This window comes from Rana temporaria, chromosome 3, assembly GCF_905171775.1.
Source record: "Rana temporaria chromosome 3, aRanTem1.1, whole genome shotgun sequence".
Taxonomy (NCBI): domain Eukaryota; kingdom Metazoa; phylum Chordata; class Amphibia; order Anura; family Ranidae; genus Rana; species Rana temporaria.
The window spans coordinates 227,282,668-227,309,084 of NC_053491.1; the positions used below are offsets into that span (position 1 = coordinate 227,282,668).

Genomic DNA, 26,417 nt, shown 5'->3' on the forward strand with positions numbered 1-26,417 from the left:
GGCGTATCAGTAGATACGCCAATGTAAATTCTTGCTGAATCTAGCCCACAGTGTTAGGAAAAGTACATACATCTGCACAGGTGTAGAACCACAACGCTCTTGTTCGTATCTGATCTGCCAGGTAGGCAGTTTAAACTGGACTGTTGCAATGGGTCTATGCCGTTTGGTCTACTATGCTCCCTATGTAATCTACTACCCATTCTTGTGTTTGATCTTGCTGCTGACCTGATCCTACTCCAGACCTTGCCTGAATAACCCCTGCTCTGACCCCTGCCACTGGATTAGGCTTCTGACTGCTCCCTCCTGATTATCTGCCTACTGTTACCAACCATGGCCTGACTCCTGACTACTCTTCTGCTTGCCACCTGCACCTGATCTGCCTGCTAGTTGCTGACTTGGACTGCCTGCCTCTGCTTATAGACTTTCTTCCTGTATATGTGCTTGCTAACCTGTGCCTGACACTCTATCCAATTTACATGCCAGTGATTATATAGTCCACCATCCCTGCTGCCTCTGGGACACACAGCCTGCACCCACCAGAGGAAGACTTCTCAGGCACTTGTGCCACTCTGTGCTCTGGCACTCTGTTGCCTTACTAGGGCTCCTGAGCCAGAGGTGTAAGGGAAACCTACCTCCGCACATCAGACTCCACCACCAGGCATGTGACACATGGATTTCTCGCTTTTGGTGCCCGAGGGCCTTATAATAATGGTTACCAGAGTCTAAAATTGCTGTTTTTGTGGGAGATTTCTAAAAAACAGGAGAAAAAAAATGACAGTTTTTGCCAAGAACAGAGTCCTTGTTTTTTTTTTAAGATGATAGGATATAGTCCCTATTTTGTTTTTTTAAATGAAAAAAGCTGGTTGATTAGTACTGGCATCAGCGTTCCCATGTTCGTTATTAAATGTCTGTTTTAGCATTATTCACTGTAAGCGGTTTTTAAAAAGGTGCCACTTTGAAGCAGATGTTTTCAAGCTGGTTGTACTGATTAAAACTGCGATACAAACATGGTCTAGTAGCAGTGACATAATTTAATTGTTCTACCTGGGAATCAAGAGACGTTGCTAATTCTATTCATCCGGGCAAATCAATGAATGCTCATCCAGTTGTAATGATGCAATGAATAAATGTAACAAAAGCAGAGATCATGATAGGTAACACAAGTATAAACATAAAAAAAAAGGATGAAAATAAAAGTTTTTATGCGGTCCAACTAGATTAGTAAGTCACAATTTACTACTACATTATAATATCATAAGGCTGCTTTCACAGTGATGTATTTTTTTGCTGAGTTTTTTAAATTGCTTAAAGCGCAGTAATAATATTTTTTTTTAAATCCTATGGGACTCTTCACACTACTGTGCTGTGGGTGCGGTGCTTTTCGAAAAGTCCTACATGCTACATCTTTGGTGCGCTTTTCAAAACCACATCAAAAACATAACAAGCTATTGCAATAAAATAAAAACACGTCAAAAATGCAGTTGCATTTTTGGTGAGTTTTTTGTGTCATCGGTCTATGTTTCACAGGTGCATGGTGGGAGTTAGGCACCCCGGAAACGCATCAAAAAAGCATATGTGTTTTTTGTTTTTTTTTCAGCAAAGCAGTGTTAAAGCACCCTAATGCCCTGTACACACGATCGGTTCGTCTGATAAAAACAAACCGATACATTTTTCATCAGATATCCGATGAAGCTGACGTTCATCAGTCTTGCCTACACACCATCAGTTAAAAATCCGATCGTGTCCAATGCGGTTACGTAAAAGACAACGACGTGCAGAGAAAAATTAAGTTCAATGCTTCTGAGCATGCGTTGACTTGATTCTGAGCATGTGTGGTTTTATGACCGATGGATTTCCCCACAGACGTTTTTTTTCTAACGTTTTTTTAACCATACGAAAAATTTAAAACAGGTTCTATTTTTTTTCACAGATGGGAAAAAAACTGATGGGGCCCACACACGATCGGTTCGTCTGATGAAAACGGTCCGTTTCCATCAGACAAACCGATCGTGTGTACAGGGCATAAGTGATTTTGAATAGTATTTTACGTGATCCACAAAACAAAGGTTAGCTAATGAAGATTATTGTTTTTTTTTATTATTATTAGTACAAGTATAATTCATGCACACATTTCAATACACTGTATAATTACAAGCATTCAAATGTTTGTAATCATGGAGATTTCTTTATGTTTTGAAAAAATTGCCAAGCCATAACTAATGATGCATATGGTTATTACTGCTTAAAATTATAATTTATTTTTCATGCAAGATTGCAAAGTCTAATTTTTACCAGCCATTTCTTCAATGTCCTGATCTTTCCAGTGAATTAGTGTGCAGGGGGATCTGTGCCAGGACAAGTCTGATCATTGGAGGAGAGCAGACTGAGTTCTCAGCACAGCTAGAGAACTGACAATGCTGTGCTCTCATGCCCTGTGTGGTCAGTTTATCATAGGATGGCAGAGGGACTGTCAGGATCACAAGGTATTTTCACACAAAGGAAGTAATACAAAGAGAACAGATACATGTTCTTACAAGTACATGGTACAGCAGGCACATATCAGGAATATGAAATCTTCTGTTTTTAACCACTTCTAAACCGCTGTACGTCTTTATACGGCCTAACTTTAAAGATTGATATCTCAGTAACAGCAGCAGCTGCTGCCACAACCGAGGTATCAATCTTTAGTGTCAGCGGTTCTGTTAACTATAACGGCGGTCTCCGCGGCGGATTCGCCGCGAGATCGCCGTTATCGGCGGCGGGAAGGGGGCCCCCCCTCCCGCCGTTCTCCCGCGCCTTCCGCCGCTTACCGTAGCCGTCGGTAGCGGCGGAGGCGATCGGGACCGTTCGGCTGGTGACTGGGGACGAGACTGAAGAAAAAATCTCTTTCGCCCGTCCCCATAGCTCTGCTGGGCGGAAGTGACGTCAAAACGTCAGTCCCGCCCAGCCTCTTAAAGAAACATTTTTTTTTTTTGTCATTTGAAAAAATTACAGTTTCAAATTTTTTTATTTTTTTTTTGCATTTTAGTCTAAATATGAGATCTGAGGTCTTTTTGACCCCAGATCTAAAATTTAAGAGGACCTGTCATGCTTTTTTCTATTACAAGGGATGTTTACATTCCTTGTAATAGGAATAAAAGTGATCATTTTTTTTTTCCAGTGTAAAAAATAATAAAATAAATAAAAATACGCGAGTAGCGTCCACATATGAAAACGGTGTTCAAACGACACAAGTGAGGTATCGCCGCGATCGTTAGAGCGAGAGCAATAATTATAGCCCTAGACCTACTCTGTAACTCAAAAAATGCAACCTATAGAATTTTTTAAACGTCGCCTATCGAGATTTTTAAGGGTAAAGGTTTGACGCCATGCCACGAGCGGGCGCAATTTGTAAGCGTGACATGTTGGGTACCATTTTACTCGGCGTAACATTATCTTTCACAATATATAAAAAAATTGGGCCAAATTTATTGCTGTCTTATTTTTTAATTCAAAAAAGTGATTTTTTTCCAAAAAAAGTGCGCTTGTAGGACCGCTGCGCAAATATGGTGTGACAAAAAGTATTGAAATGATCGCCATTTTATTCTCTAGGGTGTTAGAAAAAAATAAATATATAATGTTTGTGGGTTTTAAGTAATTTTCTAGCAAAAAAATATGTTTTAGTCTTGTAAACACCAAATCTGAAAAACACCCAAAGTAGAGAAGTGGTTAAATCTATAAATTTGAGGCATGTGCAGAGTCCAGTTTGGCATATCTGTACTGCCACTTGGAAACTTGTTTGATAAAACTGCTGTACACCACAGAACATTATACAGGGTACATTGAGCTATTCATCATGGTCCATGAGGTTATCACAGTCTTGCACTCAAACAAAGGTGATTTTTTTTTTTAAACAGAGGCCAATTACCCTCCTTCTTGTCATAGATAAAGAAGATGGCAAACCAGATATTGTTATTCTAAAAATCTCCTTTTGTATGAAGTACCTGGATCCTTTATACCATCTTCCAACATTTAACCCAACTAATTGATGCAAAAAAAAAAAAAAAGAACTGACAGCAATTTATAATCTGATGTTAAGTGGCCCATATTACACTAACAGTGAGACAATATCAGCATATTTATTTACAAGGTCACCAATATAAAAGGAAAGTAATTGGTTTTATATGTATTATGGAAATATACGATGGGAAGTTCAACTGCTGTTATGTTCGCATTGAAGTGCGGGTCGGGTACAAAATGTCTGGCTTCCAAATGGCTGCATGGCATTTAAAATGTATTAAAGTGGTTTGAACATCACTTGAATATATTCAGCTTCTGTGCTTAGGCTCTACGCTGAGCATAGTGTAGGATTTACTGAGATCGAGTCATTTATAGTTTGCTCGTTTTATACTCTGGACTGTCGGAAAGTATGCTGTAATGAGTTTTTAGATATGAAATGTATTTGTCTGTTGATTTTTTTCCTATGTGTTTACATTATTGGTACTGGAAAATACTTTTGAGCGCCAGTAAAGAAAAAATTGGGTAACAGTAACCTTCCAATGACTATTGAAAACAAATAGAATGCACGTTTTATAATTATTCCTGACAAAGATATAATGCTTTCAAAGTTGACATATTATTTATTTTTAATTTACCATTAAACCTGTACCCCCAGCAAAAAAAAAAATCATCCTGTTTTGTATCAACTAAAGTCATTACATCATTACATTGATTTTTTAATACTGCTAGTATGCAGCGCCTTAAAGTATTCACCTCCAATTTAAATGTATTTAGCTGGGATTTAGGTCACTGATCCACATAAAAAAGTCCATAATGTTGAAGCAGGAAAACAATCTGCACAGTTTTCCAATATTTAGCTAGATTTTTGGCTAAGAATGGAGAGTAAAATGAACCACTGGCTGTAGCTTTTCTCTGTAGCTGCTACCCTGTGGTGCTCAACTAGTTAACAGCTATATTAGCAGGAGGAGGGAGCTGCTGAGCAAGAAGAGTTCAATAGACTGAGTCAGGCAGCACTGCATTGTGGGAATTTTAGTCCATAGTAGAGAGACTCTACTGTAATCAAGCTTTTGAGCTACATTTTCCAGAGAGATATTGCCAGGAGGAGGAGAAAGAGCTGCATTTTATTAGACTGTACAAGACGTAGTTTTCTCTTGTCATGTGGGAGCCCGTAGAGAGCACATTGCTGTCCAGTGTGCACCACAACTTCTGCATAAGTCCAGGTGTGCTAACAGCCAGAGTCACCTGTGTACGGAGCTTCAATATCGCTGGGGCTCTTGAGCTACTGCTGAGGATTTATGATTTGTTGCTAGAGATTAATTATTTAGATACTGATCATACAATCATTTAGTAACCTTATTACTGCCTGCATGCTTGACTGGGACTATTTTCATGTGCACCAATGGTACAACTAGGCCCTAACACTAGCCAGGTGAAGAGTTAGGGCTAAAGACTGCATTTGTACATCTGCTACACAGAGACCTTTACCTATTGCTTATATTAAGCGGTAACCTCTCAGCAGATGTTGCAACATATTCTAGCAATTCTGCTAGAGTGCTGGTAGTTATCGTATTATTATACTGTACATTTTACAGTTGATGCTTATATGCACCATTTATCTCTCACTTTGCTGATGTATGTGTTGATTCCAGTCTAGTGGTACAGAACTCTATTCTAAGTTCTCTTGGCATAGTGATTATACTGTTTAGTGCAGTGTTTCTCAACTCCAGACCTCAAGGCGCCCCAACAGGTCATCTTTTAAGGCTTTACAATATTTTGCACAGGTGATTTGATAAGTTTCAATGCCTTAGTAAACACCACAGCTGTTTCATCTATGGGGAATCCTAAAAACATGATCTGTTGGGGCGACTTGAGGACTGGAGTTAAGAAACACCTGTCTCGCGGACTGTCTGAACCTGCCTTCTATGTGTTTATTGCTCGTCCATCATTTATTATAACCCACACCAATACATTGAGTTAATTTACCACTAGATAGCCGTGTGACTATTTCCTGGTGCTAATTCACAGCTAAGGGTATCTATACTCGTATTTTTATAAGTGCTTGCAATAACTTTCATTCAACCAGGTGTGTCAGAGAGGCTGAAGGTGTTCTTGGAGTCGAGGTGCAGAAAAGAGAACCCAAATTTCGAAAAGAGGATACATTGGGGGTAGCGCTACAAATATATAATCTGAAACCTTTAATAATGCTCTAGTGCAATTATGTTTTCATGTTTTATGTGTCTTTTTAAAAGCAAAAGTGTTTTTAAAATAAATGAACCGAAAGAGACCATTGCTGGAAGATCCCATATCAAATCCCATTTGAAGTATACCAGAAGCCACATAGGAAACATGGAAAATATGGTACAAGGTTCTCTGGTCCTTAATGAGGGTCAGTTCCCACTTGAGTTTTGTAACAAGGTGCGCTAAAACACATTCATTAACGTGCATTATCAAAAAGCTTGGCAACGTGTTGATTCATTGTGAATGGCACCCCTGTGCATTGTACAGTATAACCAAAGGCTCCACAATATATATACTACACTGTGTTGGCTGCCATAAAGTGTAAGTTCACCTTTTCAGAAAAAAATTAAAGGTGAACTTAAGCTGCAATACATAGATCAAAATTTGGTTGGTTCAGCAGGGACCAATGGGCACAGTACTGTTCGACTTTGGTTGAACCAACCTTTTGGTAGATTTTTGCTCGATCAACACCCTTATTTTTTTGGGGGGGGAGTGGGTGCTTCGTTTTGAAAGGGACTTCCTGTCCCACTTCGTCCTTCCACCTACGGGCCGTCTAGGCGACTCCTCCTCTCACCCTAGGTGCCCTTCCCTCTCGGCAATCTTCTGGGACATGTGACAGGTCCCAGAAGATTGCCTGTTCACTGGGAGAGTACATCGCGACTCGCACATGCACAGTGAGTGCCCGGCCGTGAAGCTGAAAGCTGTCACGGCCGGGTGCCCACAGTGGCTATGAAGGCGCCGGTGGAGAGGAGGGGGAGAGGAGCAACGCTCCTGGCGGCCACATCGCTGGACCGTAGGACAGGTAAGTGTCTATTAAAGGTCAGCAGCTAAACTTTGTTTTTGAACAAAAAAAGCCTGGAATTCCGCTTTAAGTATTGTGTACCGGTACCTTAAAAAGTCCCAGGGTTTCATATTGTTTTGGCGGGGGACCATTTTGGTTACACCCAGTGCTTAGTCCCGGCAGGTTTTTAGGTAAGCAGCCTTGCCCATCCCCAAGTATATATATGTCTATCATTGTTATGCATGACTGTATCTTTATTTTGTTAATTGTATAGCCATTAAATAATTGTTATTCAAATTGCAGATACTCTCCTGACGAAGTGGCAAGATCGCAAAACTACTGTAGTTGAGATGTTTCACGTGACCCTCAATCCCACTGCGATCTCCCCCCTCTGGGGACTATTATATTGGTGATCAGTATGGTTGTCACTATGCTTTTAAATTGTTCATGATTTTGTATGGTTTATTGATTTTGTATTAATAAAAACTTTATTTAATTTTCTTTATATATGTGTTTTCACATGTGATTCTAATTGGTTAACTGTACAGTGATAGTCCTATTGCCCATGCCCCCTGTCTTTTTGGTTTGGGGACCAAAAATTTGACATTTCTATATTTAAATATTGTGTACCGGTACCTGAAAAGTCCCAGGGTTTTGTATTGTTTGGTGAAACAATCACATTTGTTAATTCACCTATTGAACCAACTGATTTGCAAAACATTTCACTGATCAAGTAATTGTAAACAAATAATAAGAAAGGGATTTAGTTTTACACCCCGTCCTTATGTTCTTTAACTTACATTTTATACCCATAAATCTCAATGAAATAGGTCTGTGATCTCTCACAGCCCTGGACCCCCGCTGCCCATTGTCTCTACTATTACTATACCCCGCTTTAGTAACTGGAAAAAGTATGAACTTTGCATATCTGGACATGGCTATTGTTCCCGGTGAAAGTCAGGTCAGTTTGTAAAATTGTATTTAATGCTGCAATGGCCAGTGGAGGCAGTCATGTATTACTATCCAAAAAAGAGGCAGCTATAAGGAAAACGTGCCTGAAGTCAGTTTAGGAAGAAGGATCCCGTCACAGATCTACAACCTTCCAGAATTTTTTCCTATCTTCAATATTTTTTTCTCTCCATTTCACAATTAACGAATGTGGAGAATTTTAGCACATTGCATCTGTTCCCCTCTCTGCTCCTGACACTGCAGCACCCAGCTGACTCAGACTCACATATATTAGCGTTGCTAATAATTACAGCTGTTTAATATTCACAGACCGAGCTCCCAAATTCCAGAGCAATGAACGAAAGCTAAAGACTGTGTATAGATACATACATGTGTATAGAAATAGAAGAGGCCTTACTTTTATTTGCATACCCCTAATCACACAAATCTCTATTTTAGGTTATTTAATTAGGAAAAAGCATTGTGCAGAGTCAGTCTGTTAACTCAGAGGAACAAAATCAGAAATCATCTTTTCTTGTCTGCTCTGGACCCAAAAGGGAAATCAGGTTGCAATGGGTTATTTACTGTATAATGCAATAGGTGCAGTAACTTTATAGGGTTCATTCACGTCATGTGCAGTGACCTGCATTTTCCCGTAATGGATCAACGTGGGTCATTGCAAGGGCACAATGGTTTTCTATGTGCCTCGTTCATACCACAAGGTTATGCAAATGTACGTTGCATTAAAATGCAACCATAGCAAACAACCATCGCTTGTATTTTTTATAATTGCACTACATGGACGCAGCGACCCTTTACACATCATCATCGCTCTTTGCACTTCCTTATTAAATAAGCCAATGTGTACATATGAGAAATAGCAGTCTGCCAGCATCTCGGTTGTGGATTTATTACACTTGTAACACTGCCATGTACAAGAGGAGTGTTATAAAGATTATTTGCATATAACCTCCTTCCCCTTTACACAAGTACATACTCTATGAGACGGTTGTTTTCTTCAGAAGCGGCGTAGCTGGATCGCTGCTCTGATTTATATCTCTGCAGCAAGGAAAGCTAGACAAAAACATTCATCTACGGGAACGTGGCGATGAGGTTCCGCTGGGCTACCTCTGTATCTATCTACGTCTTGGCTTTAGCGAGTGAGCTGTCTGTGTGCCTGAGACAGTGATGTTATCCTCTGACATGGGGCCATCAGGCTTCTAAATCCCTTTATTCCTCATGCTATAATACCCCTATTATATGGCGAGAATTGCCATTATTTTAACCCACTGTTTTTATTCCAGAGTGGGTCTGTCTTTAAAGAAGAACTCAAGGCCATTATGAACTGTTTTACCTGACAACGCATTTGTATTCACAGTATGTCTATTCTGTCCTGAGAGTTACACAGTTCTGCTTTGTCTGTAGGGGCAAACTACATGATTATTCTCTGCTGCACTTAAAGCGGAGTTCCGCCTGCAAAAAATAAATAATTCGAAGGCAGCAGCTACTGTACAAATAATGCAGCTGATGACTTACTTACCTGTCCAGGGCGCTTGCGATGTCCTCACCCGAAGCCGACCTGTCCCTCGGCTCCGGGTGCAGGTGCCAGCATCTTCAGTAAGGGAAACAGGAAGTGAAGCCTTGGGGCTTCGCAGCCTGTTTCCTACTGCGCTGTGCATTCTGAATGCTCCCTGCTGTCTTCTGTGTGTCTCCCAGAAGGCAGCAGGGGGAAGGAGGAAGGGCCGGACATGGTGTAGTTCACCGCAAAATCTGTGGCGCTCTTTTGCCGGAAGTGGGAGCGAATACCTGTATTTGACAGGTATCTGCTCCCCCCTGAAAGGTGTGAAAGGTGTCAAATGTGACACCGGAGGAGGGCAGAAACCGGATCAGCAGAAGTTACATTTCTGGGTGGAACTCCGCTTTAAGTAACACTTACAGGTTTTGTCCCTCTCCCAACCTGTGACTGGACAGTGAAAGGAAAAGTTGCAGACTGATGAGCTGAATGCTCTGTCACCCAACTCTCTCCTCCTATTAGCATATCACTCGTTCTCACATGAGTTCTCACAGTATAGTTACTGTAACTGTCTGCTTATGCTGCTTCTGCCTCCTTCAGTCCAGGCTCCGTTCTACAGGGGACTGCGAAAAGCTGATACCAGTTTAATTGAAGTATGCTTGCATAAAAATATATGTTCAATGATGTATTCATGGTTACAGAACTGCCTTTGTTTGTATCTTTGTTTCATATATGTTTATTCAATATACTGCCCCCCCCCCCCCCGCACACACACACCCTTTTCCAGGTGAAATCTAACTATTAGTCTGGCTTCTAATGAAGGATATTTTACCCAAACTACTATAAACACTTCTTTCTAGACAGAGTGATTGCTACAGGGTGAACTTTCCCATTCTAATAGTGCAATAATGTGTATTCCATGCATTCATAATTGCACAGTAGTGGCAGTAAACTGCTTATTTTAATAACTAAGCCCTATTAGAGTCAAGGAGGGCCACAAGCACTGCATACATTTATATGGTACAAAACACTGTATGCTCAGACAGACAGTCCAAAGCTTTTTTGGTGTGATAATCTATGTTATCCTTATTGAAATTATGCAAACTACTTCCATACCACGCCTATTCTGGCACTTCTCTCCTTCATGTAAAAATCATAATTTTTTTGCTAGAAAATTACTCAGAACCCCCAAACATTATATATATTTTTTTAGCAGACACCCTAGGGAATAAAGTGGCGGTCATTGCAACTTTTTTATCTTGCACAGTATTTGCGCAATCATTTTTCAAATGCCTTTTTTTGGGGAAAAAACGGTTTCATGAATTAAAAAATAACAAAACATTAAAGTTAGCCCAAATACCTAACTGGTCATGCTTTAAAATTGCGCACACTCATGGAATAGCGCCAAACTGGTACATAAAAATCTTCAAAGGCGACGCTTCAATTTTTTTTACAGGTTACCAGTTTAGAGTTATAGAGGAGGTCTAGTGCTAGAATTATTTCAAACGCACGCGGCGATACCTCACATGTGTGGTTTGAACGGTGTTTACATATGTGGGCAGGACTTGCGTTCGCTTCTGAGCGCGAGCTACTGGGGACAGGGGCATTTTAAAAAACATGTATATATATATATTTTTATTTAACTTAATTTTTTGAATTTTTACACTTTTTTTACATTTTTTTATCACTTTTATTCCTATTAAAAGGAATGTAAACATCCCTTGTAATAGGAATAGTGTGTGACAGGTCCTCTTTATGGAGAGATGCGGGGTCAATAAGACCTCACATCTCTCCTCCAGGCTGGAAAGCATGAGATTGGGAATTTTTTTTACTGATCTCATGCTGTCAGCATGCATTGCGGCTTTGTTTACGTCTGGGTACCTGGGCGTGACGTCATAACGCCGCGCCCGGGCCTCCGACAGTCATAGAGAAGATGTCCCCTCCCGCCGCCTGTAAGATCGATCAATCGGCGGATCCGCTGCTATGATCATTTTTATGGTGTGCCGCCTGAAAAAAAACATATCCAAATGATGCATGTAGCTGCAAGCATCATTCAGATATCGTCCACTGAAGTCCAGGATGTCATATGATGTTCTACGGTACGGAAGTGGTTAAAAGAGATAGAGACAGTTATTGTGATGCAAACACACACACAGTAACCAAAAATGTAACAAATGCAAAATGCAGAGTGTGAATGCCAGATTGTGTTGTAATTAGAAAACATAAGGCTAAAAAGGTTAAACAGATGGGGGTCTTACTTTTTTGGTGGCTGGCTGGTGATGCTGAACTCTTAATGCTGAACTTGGGGTTGGAAAAAAACATTACCCTTGCAGTGGGTCACCCTCTATATTGCAAGTGTCATGACCTGTAGTTAGGATCGGGGGCAATTGGCTGTAACAGTAGAGGGGCTCATGCAGTAATCAGCTGGATAAATACACAAGCAGATGCCCTAGCGCAGGCGTCCACAACCCCCGGGCCGCGGCCCACCGCCGGGCCGTAGCCTGTTTGCAGCCGGGCTGCCGACAAGGCTGCACTTTCAGGGGTTCGGCAGTGGTGGGCAAGCAGAGAGATGACATTATCTCTCGCCGCCCGCCACGCATCACAGCTGTTCCGCCCTCACAGCCGGCCACAAACACAACATTGTCTGAGGTGCTGCGTGCGAGCAGAGAGATGACGTAAACTTTCACCGCCCGCCCCGCATCACCACCGTCCAGTCCTTACAGCCGGCCGCGAACACTACACTGAGTTTCAGCGATTCCATCCTCACTGGTAAGTGACAAGTTGCACCTGGAAAAGTGACAAACTGCACCTGGCATGTGACAAACTGCACCTGGCATGTGAAAAACCACACCTGGCAAGTGACAAACTGCACACGGCATGTGACAAACCGCACCTGGCAAGTGACAAACCGCATCTGGCAAGTGACAAGCCGCACCTGGCAAGTGACAAGCTGCACCTGGCAAGTGACAAGCTGCACCTGGCAAGTGACAAGCTGCACCTGGCAAGTGACAAGCCGCACCTGGCAAGTGACAAGCCGCACCTGGCAAGTGACAAGCTGTACCTGGCAAGTGACAAGCTGTACCTGGCAAGTGACAAGCTGTACCTGGCAAGTGACAAGCTGCACCTGGCAAGTGACAAGCCGCACCTGGCAAGTGACAAGCTGCATCTGTTGGAAAGTGACAAGCCGCATCTGTTGGCAGGCAACGGTGGCAAGTGACAATCTGCATCTGTTGGCAGGCGACGGTGGCAAGCTGAATTTGGAAGCAGGCAATGGTGGCCAAAGACATGCTGCATCTGGTGGCAGGCGACGGTAGCAAGTGACACACTCGGGGCTCCCACTGATTCTGCTTTATGGTGAGTTGAACTATTTTTTTATTTTTATTACAATGTAATAATGGAAATTATGCGCTTTAATCATCCTGACACCATAACAACCATGGTGCTGGGATGATCGAAGTGCAAACACCAGTCATTGCCTCAACAATTCGTCCGCAAAATATTGCTTACCCCCCCGCGGGCCTTGGCATAATTTTCTTTCATGCAGCCAGTCCCCAGTGTCAAAAAGGTTGGGGACCACTGCCCTAGCGGACAACACCGGCTTACCCAAGGCATGGGATGTAAGCACTAGCCGATCTTCATCAGAGCTCCTGAAAAGGGGAGATGCATTTTTCTGCAAGCTAATGCCAGATCACGGCCCTCCTGATCGATCTCCAGGAAGAGAGCAAGCAGGAATAAGGTAGCAGATGAAGCATATAGGGAACAAGCAAAAGCGTACAAGCCAAAAGGTCAGGAAAGAGTAGTAACTGACTGGGATTAGGCAGAAGTATAGTTAATGAACAAGCCAAAGATCGTCAATGAGTGCTAGCAAAGATAAGGACAGTAGCAGGAACACAAGGGGCATGATATTGACTGGAGAGAGCACAATAATTTGGACAAAAGGAAATGAAAATGATATGGCTTAAATAGGAAGTTCATGGGAGGAGCAAAGAGTTTAACATTCAGCAGAGACAAGGTATACAGAAGGAATGTCCATGGGACTACATAGAAAGCTATCCAGCATTTCATATGACACCAAAAACACAGAATGTGTACTGACCACCCACCAGACACATCATTTTCTGCTTGTGTGATTGACTCACCAATTTTACCAGAAGTCTGCCCAAGATACAAGTCAGATTTCAGGCATCCCCTGCAACAAAATTGTAATTTTTGGTGAGGAACTCTCTGTAGGAACACGTCTAAAGGGATGCAGGCCCAGCAGATTTCCTCATTAGTGCTCTGCAGCTGCCACAGCTGACTGATAATTATGAAACCATTCCCATTAGACCCACTAAGACCAGAGGCACAGACAAACACACATGGATTTCTTCAGAATAACAAAAGGTAGGAATCTGCAACAAAGGTTGTTATAATCCTTGCAATGTAAATAGATCACCCAGAGGGGAATGTTTTTTTTTTCCAACAAAATTTAAACTTTAAACCATCTTGTGCATTTTGGGCCTAATCCACAAAAACCCGGCGCAACGTATTTTTTCCCGTTTAAGTTACACCGCCGCAAAATCTCTACCTAAGTGCTCGATCCACAAAGCACTTACCTAGAAATTTTGAGCGGTGTAACTTAAATCCGTCCGTACTGCGCATGCTCCCGACGTCATTTTCCCGACGTGCTTTGCACGGTTTTACGTTGCGCCGGGTTTTGAGAATCGTGACGGGCGTAAAAAAAAAACGAGTTGCGGCTGAAAAAAAAAAAAAAAAGAAGGCGACGCGGGGTAGAAGGGTCTACTTTTACAAGGTGTAAACAGTTTAGGCCTTGTAAAAGTAGCCCTAATTTTGCGACAGCAAACTAATACTTACGGAGAAAAAACGAAGCGTAAAAGCTTCGTGGATCTCCGTAAGTGCTAATTTGCATACCCGAAGCGGCATTTCGATGAGAAATGCCCCCAGCGGCGGCTGCGGTACTGCATCCTAAGATCCGACAGTGTAAGTCCCTTACACATGTCGGATCTTCTGCCTATCTATGAGAAACTGATTCTGTGGATCAGTTCCATAGATAGAAACAGGGATACGACGGTGTATCAGTAGATACGCCGGCGTATCCCTTTTGAGGATCAGGCCCTTTGTTCTTTTAGAATCAGTGTTGTATGCTTCTTTGGGGATTAAAGGAGTTGTAAATAAAACATGTTTTTTTTTTGCTGAAATTACTGTTTACAGGGTATAGAGACATAATAGTTAACTGATTCCTTTTAAAAACGATTAAAAATAGATAAAAATCTTACATATAATGTACCTGTAGTTTCTAGTTTCGTTTTTGCATGTTGTTTGCTGCCTCTCTGCTGTACAGAGCATACAGAGCCATAGAGCAGTGATGGTTTGAAAAACGAAACTAGAAACTAGACACACAGTAATCACACCTCCTTGAAGTTAGTGACCACAGATAGAAAGCTCCCAGCACTGTGGTCATTAGGAAACAGACAACCAGGAAGTGTGGAGATCAGAGAAGAATTACAGCAACTTGAGAGCAAAAACAAACAATGAGGACATGAAAACAGCACTGCATTGAGGTAAAGGAAGCTATTAAGATAAAAAAAAATTCCTTTACAAACCCTTTAACTTTTTTAACCTGCATTCGGTGACAACTATATATTTTTTTATAACGGATACGCTTTAAATATTATGTTCCATAAGTTGGGTAATGCTCTTTACAAAGCTTACTGCAGCAAGTAGTAAACAACATTAGTCAAAGGCAAGCCAACAGATGCAGAACAATAAACATGTCTGAATGATGTAAACCTCACATATTGATGTAACATTTACCTTTACCTCTATTACATGTGGCTTCCTCTTGTGGAATGACATCCAATATATAGTCTAGCTTTTGATTTTATGATGGGAAATCTGAACTGAGAACTATGTAGACTTTAATCACTGATATTTTTTTGCAAATCTAGTTTCCTGGCAGTATACTGACCCTATGGCTTTAGTACTTCCGAGTCACTGTTTAAGGTCAGTGACTTAGAATACTGAAAATAAAGCTGATACAACCTAGGACTGCAGTTGCTGTTTTTTGCCAACTTCATGACACATTCATGCTTGGGTCCTCCCACTTCAATAAAGTTCAGGGATGTCTCATAGGCACAAATGATGCTGCATTCATAGCCAGCCTGTACATAGTAATATTGGATGGATTGCCTAATGCAACAGAGGAGGCATCTATGTTCCTGTGACACATTTTAGCCTGGAATGGGTACATAGATGACATATGGATATTTTGGCCAGTTAGTTAGGACCTACTTCTGCATTTATAAAAATTTCAAACCATAATTTAAATAATTTACAGTTAATTACAATTAAGCAACATGGGTGTGTACCATCAACACTAGATAAACTTATTGGGGCAGATCCTCGTACAGCGGCGCATCTGTACGCCGGGCGCAGCGAATCTAAGATACACTACGCCGCCGTAACTTATTTATTTTATTTTGAATCCACAAAGAATTTGCGCCGTAACTAGTGTAGTGTAGCGTAGTGTATCTCTGGCGGCGCAAGGGCGCGGAATTCAAATGGATGTAATGGGGGCGTGTTTTATGTAAATACGTCGTGACCCGAAATAAACAACTTTTTTTTAAACTGCGCATGCGCCGTCCCTGGGGGTATCCCAGTGCGCATGCTCAAAATTTGGCCCGGAAGAAGCCAATGCTTACGACGGTGACGTCATTCTACGCAAATTCCTATTCGCGAACGACTTACGCAAACAACGTAAAAATTCAAAATTGTACGCGGGAACGACGGCCATTCTTAACATTGAGTACGCCACCATATAGCAGCTTTAACTATACGCCGGAAAAAGCCGAACGCAAACGACGTAAAAAAATGCGCAGGCCGGATGTACGTTCACGGATCGCCGTAAATAGCTAATTTGCATACTCGACGCAGATTTCGACGGAAACGCCACCTAGCGGCCGCCGAAAAATTGCATCTAAGATCCGACGGCGTACCTTAGTACTAAGATCCGACAGGCGTACGTCTTAACGTAGCCTGTCGGATCGATCCCAGATGCCGTCGTATCTTGTTTTGTGAATACAAAACAAAGATACGACGGCGTATCAATAGATACGCCGGCGTAATCCTTTTGTGGATCTGCCCCATTGAGTTTTTGCTAAAAAACCAATGGCATCTTAAGGCTCGTACACACAGTCGGACATCCAACAAAATTTCCCTTGGATTTTTGTCCTAATTGATTTGTCCGATCACACCCATAGCATACACACACTTGGACTTTTTCGGCAACCAACACGAACGTAGTGACGTTTCAACGTACTGCTGAGCGTTTAAAAGAGGAAGTTCAATTCCTCCGACGTCACCCATTGCATTCCTTCAGCTACTCTATAGTTAGTTGACGTTTCGTGTGAGTGCTTTTTTAGATTTCTAAACTTGCCGCGTCACGAATGTGCTTTTTCAAATACGAACGCTAGTTTTACTAGACAGAAGGCTTCCGGCTGCTCTTTACTTCTGAGCATGCGCATTTGTACTTTGTCCAAAAGTCCGATTGTTTGCTGTACACACGGTCGGACTTTTCACCATCGAACTTTTGTTGACGTAAAGTTGGTCCGTTCGCAGACCCAACTTTTTGTCCGATGAAAGCCAAAAAAGTTGGTCCGATGGAACGTACACACGGTGGGACAAATGCGAAAAGTTCCGGATTTTGAAGTTGGTTGGGCAAAAGTCCGACCGTGTGTACGGGGCTTTAGATTGTAAAGGTAAGTAGCCGTCCAAAATTCCTTGTTAAGGAAATGCCTATTGGCTAATGTTTTACAATTCCAAGAAATTGCACAAATCAGCAGAAGACTATAAAAATACAAACGTTATTTGTTCATTAACACAGTGGGGGTTATTTACTAAAACTGCATGGTGCAAAATCTGTTGCAGCTCTGCATACAAAACCAATCAGCTGCCAGGTGTTATTGTTAAAGCTCAATTGATCAAAATGAAGTTAGACGCTGAATGGCTACCATGTACAGCTGCACCAGATTCTGATGTTTGTAATAATACTAGAAGGCCATATATAAAGGCAAGTAAGAGAGTACATTTAATCCATCATGTAAGAACACATATGGAGAGAAATAGTTATCATAAAGAAACATTCATTTGAAACGCTATGGCATTAGACATATATTGAATAACCATTGGTTCCTGATTAAAGCGGAGTTCCAGTCAGTTTTTTTTTGAAGACCACTAGTAGCTTCTTCCAGGGAAACAGTGCTGATGGCTACTCCGCATTCACCTCCCGATCATGCGCAGTGCGTACAAAGCACGGCGCACTCATTGAAGTGGAGGATGCCCATTGACTCCAGGGATTGATGACACGTACAGTACAGACCAAAAGTTTGGACACACCTTCTCATTCAAAGAGTTTCCTTTATTTTCATGACTATGAAAATTGTAGATTCACACTGAAGGCATCAAAACTATGAATTAACACATGTGGAATTATACATAACAAAAAAGTGTGAAACAACTGAAAATAGATTTTATATTCTAGGTTCTTCAAAGTAGCCACCTTTTGCTTTGATTACTGTTTGGCACACTCTTGGCATTCTCTTGATGAGCTTCAAGAGGTAGTCACCTGGCGCAGCACCCCATCACTCTCCTTCTTGGTCAAATAGCCCTTACACAGCCTGGAGGTGTGTTTGGGGTCATTGTCCTGTTGAAAAATAAATGATGGTCCAACTAAACGCAAACCGGATGGAATAGCATGCCGCTGCAAGAAGCTGTGGTAGCCATGCTGGTTCAGTATGCCTTCAATTTTGATTAAATCCCCAACAGTGTCACCAGCAAAGCACCCCCACACCATCACACCTCCTCCCCTATGCTTCACGGTGGGAACCAGGCATGTAGAGTCCATCCATTCACCTTTTCTGCGTCGCACAAAGACCCGTGTTGGAGATCTCAAGTTTGAACTCATCAGACCAAAGCACAGATTTCCACTGGTCTAATGTCCATTCCTTGTGTTCTTTAGCCCAAACAAGTCTCTTCTGCTTGTTGCCTTTCTTTAGCAGTGGTTTCCTAGCAGATATTCTACCATGAAGGCCTGATTCACACAGTCTCCTCTTAACAGTTCTAGAGATGTGTCTGCTGCAAAAGGTGGCTACTTTGAAGAACCTAGAATATGAAATATATTTTCAGTTGTTTCATACTTTTTTGTTATGTATAATTCTACATGTGTTAATTCATAGTTTTGATGCCTTCGGTGTGAATCTACAATTTTCATAGTCATGAAAATAAAGAAAACTCTTTGATTGAGAAGGTGTGTCCAAACTTTTGGTCTGTACTGTATATCCCTGGAGGCAATTGGTGCCCAACAGGGTACAGTGGAAGACTGGTAACTGGGAAAAAACTCTGGGAATCAATCACCCTGTCCCTGAGGACCCTCCACTGGCTAGCCGTGAAGGTTAGGGTTACATTTAAGACCCTCTGCCTCACTCACAAATGCACATAAGGAAACGCTCCGCAATACCTCGGCGACAAAATAAAGCACTACCAACCTAGTCGCCCCCTCCAGTCAACTAACCAAAACCTCCTCCACATCCCCAAGACCCGCTACAAATCTAACGGCAACGTTTATGGTTCAGGTACCAGCTCTCAGGATTGAGAGCAGGTTTTTTCCAAACACTGAGGACAGTGTCTTTTTTGTAGTGGGGGGGGGGGGGGGAGTGTGTAGTGCCCTGCTCCTGTTGACCAGGCGTTATTATTCAAATTTAGTGGGTTATCTGAAATGTAGTTATTTCAGATTTGTGTTTTATGGCTAAATTGGCCTTTGCTCAGCTTTGACTGAGTTGGGTGTATTTCCCACGGGTACCAGCAGGTGTCGTTGTCCCCTCTGGTTCCGTGTTGGAAGTTGCAGCCAGTCAGTGTATTGGGTGCTCTTTCTCAGAACCAACCTAGTGGGAGTTTCTTTACCGCTGGGCATGCTGGGAGAGGGTACTTAAGGAGTGGACCCATTTTCCTCGCTCTCTGGCCTTATGGTCACCTTTACCCGGGGAATGTGACAGTTCCTTTTCTGCCTCAGGCCGGCTGGCCCGAGCGTTCACAACTGGAGGTAGGCCCAGAAGCTATCTGGGGCCTACTGGCTCGAGGGTGATCCTATGCTTTCTGTCCTGCGGGAAGAAGCTGGTCAACTGAAGGACCCAGGGGACTCGTCTTGGAGAGGACACAGCTGGAACCTGGTATCTTGAGAGGAGCCTGGTACCTCAGTTGGAGGACGCATCCTGACCTATCTGCTTCACAGTATTGCCAGTATTGCCAGGTCGGCTTAAAGGGACTTTTTCATACTGTGCAACTAAGTTTACTGAGGAAAATTAGTATTATTGGATCCTGTGGCAGAGGATCATTCAGCAGCTATTGTTACTATAAGGTCTGTGGCAGAGACCTTTACTTTTTGACTGTTGCATCATTCCGGCTGCCAGGTCTGTGACAGAGGCCTGTCCGGGTGAGCAAGATCCAACGACAGTGAGTGCACCTGTCTCAGGGATCTCAAGGTTTTCATTGATCTACAGAAAGGTACCTAAACTTTCCCTCTCCCTCCATTCCACTTGTTCCGTCAACGTTGTGGTTGAATAAAAAGCCTTTGGAAAAGACTCAGTGACTGGCAACCGTGTTTTTTAAATTTGATTAACCCTAGATTCTGAGCCAACACAGAGAACAGTGGGGTAGCAGCAGCTCCTTCGGGGGTAGTGCTACATTTTTATATATACAGTGTATATATATATATATATATATATATATATATATATATAAAACAATATTTAGTGAAAATAAATAGTGTGCTTTAACAAACTAAATGTCACTCTATTAGCATTTAGATCTAGGAGTTCACCATCTGACTTTATTTGTCACCTATATTTGTTTTAATTCCTGATCCATGGAATGAGAAAAATGAATACAGGATCTATATTACACGCACACAAAAAAGACGAGGGTCAGGCAGTACATTTGAATGAAAATATAACTGAAAAAAAAGATTGTATTTTCTGCAGTAAATATTTGTGTGCATGTTATTAAGATATGCGAACCATACTAGTAAGAAAATGGTTAACGCATAAGAAGAGCTTAGCTGTGAAAACATGATTGTTTTGTCTTTTTTTTTTTTTAAATAGGTGGCAAGTCAGGGTGAGCTACAGTTCTCTGCATAAGTGAATTCCTTTTATGTCAACGGACATTAATAACCATTAATACACTATCATTAATTGTGAGATAGCCACATATGCCCATAATGCACTCCTCATCCCTCTCCCTTTTTGTCCTTCCATTAATACAGCATTTATAACCGTATTGATCCCTCAAAGAGTACATTACTCCACTATGTTATGTGGACATGCAATAGAATAACACATCCATCTCTCAAGGTTTTCTGGTGCATGACTTTCTCAGACTGCAGAGGTCCCTACAACCATTCATATTGCTTCTCTTCCCCTCTCCCTCTCTTTGGCCAGATCCATACTTTTTTTTCTGTCCTCTAAACCAGCAGGAATTATGGGGTTGCCACTGTGCCCCCTTTTACTTTAGACTTACCTTCTCCAGTAAAATGGTCTCTTTTCTGTCTCTCAGTGGGTGTCTCTCTGCTGTAATAGTACTTCACAGAAAGCTGTAATGTAGAACTGCGAAGAAGCTTTTACAGGGCAGGTAATGGTGCCCGCGTCCCCGCTGTGTTACAGGAGGCCACGCAAAGGATTCGGACTGCAGCCCAGAATCCTTTCATAGAATTACAGCTGATAAAAAGGGAAGGGGGGGCACGGTGTGAAGGCATGTAGGAGGTTTTCTGTTCACAAATGATTGTTCTAATGACTCGCTCTTTGTGGAAGATTATTGCTTGATTAACCCTTGGGCTGACCGAGAGCTATAGCTAATGTTTCATGCTGATAATAACATGGGCTATACATTCCACACTTATAATTTGGCAGCAGAGATTAACATTTATTCCTCTGAATGAAATTTTAATCTGTCGGTACCACATTCATCAAAATTTTATAGGTGGAAATAAAGATACAACTGTTGATTGGAAAACATGCAGATTAGCAATAGTCTAAATCAGTCTTTTTCAAACAAGGTGCCCGGGAAGCCTGGGGTGCCTTCAGATTTCTTCAGGGGGGCCTTGGTAAAGTGTCTAAAAATTGGACAAAAATTGTATACAAGCCATCAGGTGGATGAAGCCTGCCTTTTGGTTACACAAAGCCACAAGTTGTTGCTGTGCACCATTACAACCTTCTAGGTGCTGGCGTCCTAACAACCAATGACATCATCGGTTAATAAGGAGGACATTGGGCACCTGAGGATGTCCTTGTTTGCCCCACCTCTCTGTCAGCACTGAGGTCACATTAGTTAAGTGAGGAAGAGAAATATTGGAATACTAGTCAGTACCGGTGTGCAAAGGTGTATTTGAAAAAAAAAAAATCACCTCTGACGTTGGGTGTCCAACATATGTAGATGTTGCTGCCTTATGTAAAACATATTCCCGCACACATGACCGGATTTCCCATCAGTAAAAAGTTGGATGGTTTTTCTGACGGAATTACGCTCAAGCTTGTCTTGCATACAAACGGTCACACAAAAGTTCTCTGAACTCGGTGACGTACAACACTACGACGAGGCGAGAAAAAGAAATTCAATGCTTTTGAGCATGCGTCGAATTGTTTCAGTAGGAATTCCATACAGACAAACGTTTTTTCCGCTAGGAATTTTTTCCGTCGGGAAAATAGAGAACCTGCTCTCTATCTTTTTCCGGCAGTTTTTCCATTGGAAAAAGTCAGATGGAGCATATACATGGTTGGTAATCCCGACCAAAGGCTCTCATCTGACTTTTTCCGATGGGAAAAACGATTGTGTGTACGGGGCATACGTTTTGTTTTTTTACATTTCAGAAACGGGTACCTTAGGATTGTATTAAATTTTAAAGGGTGCCTTGACTGAAAAAAAGATGAGAAATGCTGGTCTAGATCAGTGTTTCTCAACTCCAGTCCTCAAGGCACTCCAACAGGTCATGTTTTCAGGATTTCCCTGAGATGAAATGGATGTGGTAACTGCTAAGGCAGTGAAACAGATCAAATCACCTGTGCAAAATAATGGAAAGCCTGAAAACATGACCTGTTGGGGCGCCTTGAGGACTGGAGTTGAGAAACACTGGTCTAGATCATAACAAATACATGGGGCCAGATTCAGAAAGGACTTACGACGACACATCGCCATGTACGCCGTCGTAAGTCCTAATCTGGCCCGTCGCATCTGTGCGACTGATTCTTAGAATCAGTTACGCATAGATATCCTTTAGATCCGACAGGCGTAAGTCTCTTACGCCGTCGGATCTAAACTGCAATTTTTTTCCCCGCTAGGTGGCGCTTCCGTCGATTTCCGCGTCGAGTATGCAAATTAGCTAGATACGCGAATTCCCGAACGTACGCCTGGCCGACGCAGTAAAGTTACGATGTTTACGTTAGGCTTTTCCCGGCGTATAGTTGCCCCTGCTATATAAGGCGCAGCCAATGTTAAGTATGGCCGTCGTTCCCGCGTCGAAATTTTAAAAAGTTACGTCGTTTGCGTAAGTCGTCCGTGAATGGGGCTGGACGTCATTTACGTTCACGTCGAAACCAATGACGTCCTTGCGACGTCATTTGGAGCAATGCACACTGGGATATTTTAGGGACGGTGCATGCGCAGTTCATTCCGCGCGGGGACGCGCTTCATTTAAATGATACACGCCCCCTACCCGCCGAATTTGAATTCCGCCAGGTGATTTACGCTACGCCGCCGCAACTTTACAGGCAAGTGCTTTGTGAATAAAGCACTTGCCTGAAAAACTTGCGGCGGTGTAACGTAAATCGGATACGTTACGCCGCCGCACAGATACGCCAGCTGTACCTGAATCTGGCCCATAGTATTTAAGGCCCCTTTCAGGCAGCAATTCTGATTAGATCTGCCTGTCAGTTTTTAGGCATGTGGATGTAAACAGATGAGCGTCTGTTTACTTCCAAGGTAATCAGATGTTCAAAATAAAAAAACATTTTTTTACCTCCTCTGAGCAGTGGTTTTGCACAGGGCAGCCCTGATCCTCCTCTTTTCGGGTCCCTGGCTTAAGCTCCTGGCCCCTCCCTTCTGTTGAGCGCTCCCACAGCAAGCAGCTTGCTATGGGGGCCTCCAAGCCGCAGCTCTGTGTATCCATTCAGACATGGAGTTGCGGTTCAGCCCTGCCACCTCTCTCTCCTCATTGGCTAACTGAGCTTAAATTGACAGCAGTGGGAGCCAATCCTGCTACTGCTGTGTCTCAGCCAAACAGGAGTCCCGACCGAATGAGGCATTCGTGGAAATTGCTGGACCAAGATGGGGCTCAGGTAAGTATTAGAGGGGCTGAGGGTGGCTGCTGCACACATAAGGCTTTTTATCTTAATGCTTCTGCCTTTACAATAACTTTAAGCTCTGTTCTCTCAATTGCAAGATGAATAGACGTGGATGCCACAATAGTGATATCTGTTCCATTCTGCTCTAAGTTAGCAGAGGACCAGTTCACAGATACCCGCTGATTGGAACGCCATCTAAAAGGGCCCTATAGAAAAACCTAAGCACGTCTAATCACATGCAGGGGATTTCTACAAATGCGGAAGCATGCCTGTGGCATTTGGGACCATGTAGAGGCCTGCAGCATGTGTGCGCATGTGTGGGATGTGATGTAGGTCTCTACCAGTTTCCAAAGGCCTGGCAGAAAATCTCCTCATGTGTGCATATGCAGGGAATCTCGTCTAATGTGTGACATGGAAGCAGTGGGGGTCCCTACATAATTCTTTCCAGGGCCAGGAAGCAGGAAGTGATGTACTGCAGAAAATAAAGGCACTGAACGTTTCTGAAAACGATAAAATATTTTCCAATTTTTTAATAAGGTGGAACCAGTATAGAAAAAGTTTTTTATCGGGGTGAAGGTCAGCTTAAAAAGCGAGTCCCAGCTCGTAGTAAAAAAAGTGGACCAATGAATAAGCTTTTTTGGCTTATTTTTCAATATTATTACTGCTGCAGTATGTGTAAGCTTCTCAGCTACCATAGTTGGCGCTGCTATTTAACTTCTTTTTCACAAAAACAAAGTTGAAAATGCACTATGTGGTCCTTTGGAGGAGCCATGGGCTGGCCACAAAACTCAAATAGGCTGCCCAACCCTAATGACGAGGAAGAATATTTTTATAACATTCTATAATATTGTTTCCCCCTTCATCCAAAAATGTAGCAAATGCAGTGGTGAAAACAGGACAACAGAAGCATATTCACTTAAAGTGCCATTAAACCCAGACTATAAAAAAACTCTCATTAAATGTTATATAACAGAATGTTCATACTTACAAAGCCACTAAGGCATCTGTTTTGCATAGAGTGAAATATATCTGGTTGGTCCTGCCTGCAGCTGTCCCTCCCAACTTCTCTGTGTCCTCACTGCATGTTGAGATTGTGTAGACCAGCTGGTATCCTCTACGGAGCATGCTCTGTTTCAGTTCCTTTTTAAGCTCTTAATTTCCTCCTTTTTCTTATTCGTGTATTTGAGCGTTTCCTTGTGTGCATTTTTGAGTGAGCCAGAGGGTCTTGAATGCAACCCGATCCTTCACGGCTAGCCAATGAAGGGACCTCAGGAACGGGGTGATGGATTCCCAGGTTTTTTTTCCCATTACCAGTCTGGCTGCTGTGTGCCAGGGTGGCATTGGCCAATTATGGCTCAGGGGGTTTCGTACACGCCCCACACTATAAAAGGCTGCCTGCAGGTCGGCCTTGTGTAGTGTGTTGCGGTGGTTAAGAGAGGACAGAGAGAGTGTCATTTTTTGCAGGTAGATAGAGCAGGCAGGCAGACTAGTCAGTTAATGTTACAGTGTGTAGAGGATATATATACATCCCAGGTGTTGTACATATATTTATACACTGTATAGTTTAGCTAGATCAGTTCTTCCTAATTTACTGGCAGGCAGGTGATTGTGCTAGCTGCAGTATTATTACGTGGTTTATTGCCTGTGTCCTCTGTAGTTTGCACCTAAAGCTACTTGGTGTGTACTGGCCGTGTGCTCTGTAGTTTGCACCTAAAGCTACGTGGTGTGTGTACTGTCTGTGTCTATGCTATTTTTCGCAATGATTTTCATCCATATTGCAGGGACCAGACATTACATTAAAGCCGCAAGCAGTTTTAAATTACTTTTTTCTTATAGTAATCCCATTTTGTGCAGGGACAGTTCTAAACATGTGCCACTTCACAGGCATACTATAGACACCCAGCAGGTACAATATTTAAAGGAATTTTTCATTTTTTCATTTTTTTATTTAAGCATCATTAAAATCACTGCTCCTCAGGAGCAGTGATTTTAATGATGCTTAAATAATAATAATAAAAAAAACAAAATCCTTTAAATATTGTACCTGCTGGGTGTCTATAGTATGCCTGTGAAAACGTCTTTGAGAACCCGGGTCTTGCCCGAGGGAACATGTATCAATGGAAAAACCTTTTAAAAACGGTAGTTTTTTCAAGAGTCCTGAAAAAAACGACTGTTTTTAAAACTTTTTTTCCATTGATACATGTTCCCTGGGGCAAGACCCGGGTTCTCAAAGACGTTTTAAGACAATAACTTGCATATTAGGCTTTAAAATGAGCACTTTTGAATTCGAACGTTCGAGTCCCATAGACGTCAATGGGGTTCTAAATGTTCACGCGAACGTTCGGTCTGTTTGAAGGTTCTGGCGCGAACCGAACGGGGGGGGGGGGCTGTTCGGCTCATCCCTACTTCTGTGAGATGAGTGAGCAGAGTTTTTTGGTCTACTGTGTCGAAAGCTACGCTGAGGTCCAGCACCAGCAGCACCAGGAGACATGATTCTCCGTCATCTGCTGCTTCAGATTTTGAGAAGTGCAGTTTCTGTCCCGTGGCCTCGGCG

General features: G+C 42.4%; 1 long non-coding RNA gene across 1 annotated transcript in view; it reads right to left on the reverse strand.

The window, feature by feature from the left end:
- LOC120932189 overlaps positions 1-21,278 on the reverse strand; it is a 34,201-nt gene extending 12,923 nt beyond the window's left edge. The window contains exons 1-2 of the long non-coding RNA XR_005747929.1: positions 21,048-21,278; positions 15,300-15,374 (exon numbers count right to left, since the gene is read on the reverse strand). This is a non-coding gene — a long non-coding RNA (uncharacterized LOC120932189). The remainder of the gene's footprint in view (positions 1-15,299; positions 15,375-21,047) is intronic.
- Between the last annotated feature and the right edge of the window lie 5,139 nt (positions 21,279-26,417).